This window comes from Urtica dioica, chromosome 5, assembly GCF_054948205.1.
Source record: "Urtica dioica subsp. dioica isolate 48M chromosome 5, U.dioica_male_clone48M_v1_H2, whole genome shotgun sequence".
Lineage (NCBI taxonomy): Eukaryota > Viridiplantae > Streptophyta > Magnoliopsida > Rosales > Urticaceae > Urtica > Urtica dioica.
Genome location: NC_142760.1, coordinates 11,086,503 through 11,090,045, shown reverse-complemented (window position 1 = coordinate 11,090,045; position 3,543 = coordinate 11,086,503).

Here is a 3,543-nt window from a genome sequence, read left to right as displayed (position 1 = left end):
TTTCGCCACACTCGTGGCGCAAAAGAAGTCGAAGACCTACCTCCTGTCTATCCGGCAGGGGAGAGATGAGACCTTGAGATAATACCTCGCACGCTTCACGGAGGAATCTCACAAGGTCGAAGGGTTCGACGATAAGGACGCCATCACGGCGATCACCGAGGGGGCTCGCACGAGCGACTTCCTCAAATCTATTGTCGGGAAGGTCCCACGAGATATGGCGGAGCTAATGTCGAGGGCCAGCACCTACATGGGGATCGAAGACTACCTCGACGGCCGAGACGGCCGGAAGTCAGGGGCACAAGGCAGCCGCCGCCGCGACGATCAAGACGGAGATCGTCCCGACCCTCAAAAAATGAGGAACAAGGGGAACCAGGCCCCTAACGGTCTTTCCCTCCCTGGGCCGAGGCCCCCGCACGTCGATAGCTTCCAACAGTTTTCGGCGTTTACCCCCTGAACACTCCGCAAGAGCGGATCCTAGCTTTGCACTGCGACAAGCTAGGAAGCCCCGCTCCACTCACAAAGGATCCCGCGAAGCGGGATCGAAGCAAGTTCTGCGAGTACCACCAAGATCATGGGCATCTGACGTCTGAATGTTACCAACTCAAGCGCCAGATCGAGGCCCTGATTCAAGACGGGAAATTGAAAGAATACGTCCTTAGAACAATCGGGACGGCCGCGGTGCATGGAGAGCGCCCGCGGCAAGAGAGGAAAGGTCCAACGACGGTGACCGTTACGGACCGAGCAACGATCGAAGTGTTGGAATCGATCTAGGGTTTAAGAAAATAATTAACGCTTTGGTAAGCGGCGGAATTTTAAAAATTTTCTTTTACAAGTAAAAACGGTTTTTTACTAACCTAGACAAAAGAGCAAGTACACGTAATTAAAAACTATTATGAGCTAAGAAGTTTACTAACCTTTCTTGAAGCTTGATCCTTGAGAAGCTCTTAGAAAGTTGCAACGCTCGTCTCCCTTCGCAGCACGTCTCTCTTTCTTTCCTCGGCACCTCGAGCAACCACGAAAGTTTCTATCACTAAATCACTCGAAATAAAGGAATCAGTGAGTGGGCACTTTTTAACACTACGACTTAGGAACGAGTCTTGAAGTCGCAGAGCTAAACACTAGGTCAAATGAGGACCTAGGTGCCAATACAATAAAATGAAATTGACTAGAGAGAGAGGAGAGGGGCGGCCACAATGTCTAGAGAGAGAGTCTCTCAATCTCTAACTTCTGTGGAATGAATAGAATGAGAGGAATGAGGGTCCTATTTATAGGAGAAGGGTTGGCCTTGGAAAGAAGTAGTTTCCTCTTATTTTCCAAGCCTTTATGAGGAAATCTTATTTCCTATTTTTCCCTTGCTTTGCACGTCCAACATGTGCTTCAATAAGCCTTGGATTTGTTTCCTCATTTAGTTTGTCTCTCTCTTTCCCTTGTGTTGGCCGAACTTATGCTTTCCTCATAGAGGAAATTTGTTTCCTCTTTTTCTTTTGGCAAGTATCTTGATACATCTATGCACAAAATAATCTCTCTTTCTCTTGGGTATTTGGGCGCCCATTTCACATCTAGAAGGAGCTTCTAGAAGCTTCTTCATTTGTTCATGACAACATGTGAAAGGCCCATTAAGAATTTTCAATAAAATTCTTATGAAATGAAATTAATTCACAAGGCCCAATGATCAAGTCATGGCCGAGTGACATTAAGTCATCGAATTAGTTCTTATTGATATTCATTTCATCCTTTGTCTCAAAAGACAAAAATACCCTTTTGACTATTTTCGTTCTTGTTTTGACTTAGCTTCCAGTTTAACTATTCCTACTCGATGTGATTCGTGACAGTGACCTCATGGACCCAAATGAACAAAGCTTGAGCTAAACACTTGGACTCAAAAGTTTACAAACCTTTTCCAAGTTTAGCTTAATGCCAACTGACTCCACTAAAGAGTTGACACTGAAAATCTCTCGGTTCAAATGAATTTATTTTCTACTCACGAATTCAACCTAATTATGATGAGCGGATCCACTGAATATTATCTATGTTTACCCTTCATGAATGTCATCAGCTAGTCGGGATTTACTAAATTACCATTTTACCCTTCTAGCTGTTATTTCCTCAACTCCTTTGTCGCTTGTGAATAAGTTAGAAACAATGTATTGACGAGGAGCTAACAAGTCACATTGTTTCATCCAAAAGAGTCAGGACTCAATTTGGACACTGGCCAGTTCATTTATTCACACTCCAAGGAACAAAGCATGAGGTGACATACATTGCATTTCAGCAATCTTGTACATGAATTCCATATCTATGAGAACTTCACAAAGTTACTCATGACATTCTCACAACTTAGTACTTCACCAATAGGCCCTATTCGGAATCACATAGTGAGTCCAAACTCTGACTTTCTCAAATGAGAATACTAAGGTGTGAAATGACATGTCTCATTTCAGGATTAAGGTAAGCACGATGCAATTCATACGTAGTGACTTCGAGACATAAGAGGTTAAATGGTTTGTTCTTATCTTGTCTCTAGAAGTGCACTGGTCAATTCAGTACCTTTGGAAGATACCTAGAAGAACTATATAGTCTCCAACTCTCAATGGCTCATAACCAGACATCATAGATTCTTCTAACAATCGTACTGAAGTCAATAGTCCTTTGACCCTAAGATTGCGAATATATCGTTTTAAGCAAACTACGAAGAGTTTGTTCATGCAAATCTACATTTGTCTCTTCGTAAGTAGTTAAGTTTGTTTATGGACTAAAAAACTAAGGTTTTATCATAAAGCTTCAAACAAAGAAAGAATGAATAAACGTTTCAACTTTATTATCAAATGAATAGGCAATTACAAGCAAGAGTCTTCATGAGACTTTATTACATCAAATGTACAAAATAAAGACTACAACTCTTCTTGTGGGCACCATTGACAACACGAAGAACCTGAGAGCTCGTAGCTGCATATCGTGGGCTCGATCTTGGGCGGCTCGGAGTTTGGAGATTCGAGCACGTAGAGGAAGAAGTATGTACGGGAAGTTTCCCAAGGGAAAATAGCGCACTACATCAACCATACATACGAGGCTCCTATTCCGGCCCCATTCGAGTCCATGTTCTTCACCGGCCAAGAGGCGGTGCGAGTTCTCCACCCACACAACGACGCAATAGTCGTCTCGGCCCCGATCGCCAACAACCTCGTCCGGAGAATCCTAATCGATAATGGAAGCTCCGCCGATATAATCTTCAACTCGGCGTTGGACAGGATGAAGCTATCCGAGATGAGACTGACCTCGATCTCGACCCTACTCTTCGGCTTCTCCGGGGAGAGGGTCATGACGGAGGGCACAATCGACCTCCCGGTTACCTTCGGGACGCCGGGGGGGATCGAGGTCACCCACATTGTGTCATTCCTGGTCGTGGATCAGCCCTCAGCGTACAATATCATCATCGGCCGTCCGAACCTCAATCGATTGAAGGCCATTACGTCCACCTACCACTTGATGATGAAGTTCCCGACTGATAAGGGGATTGCCGTAGTGTTGGGAGACCAATCGATG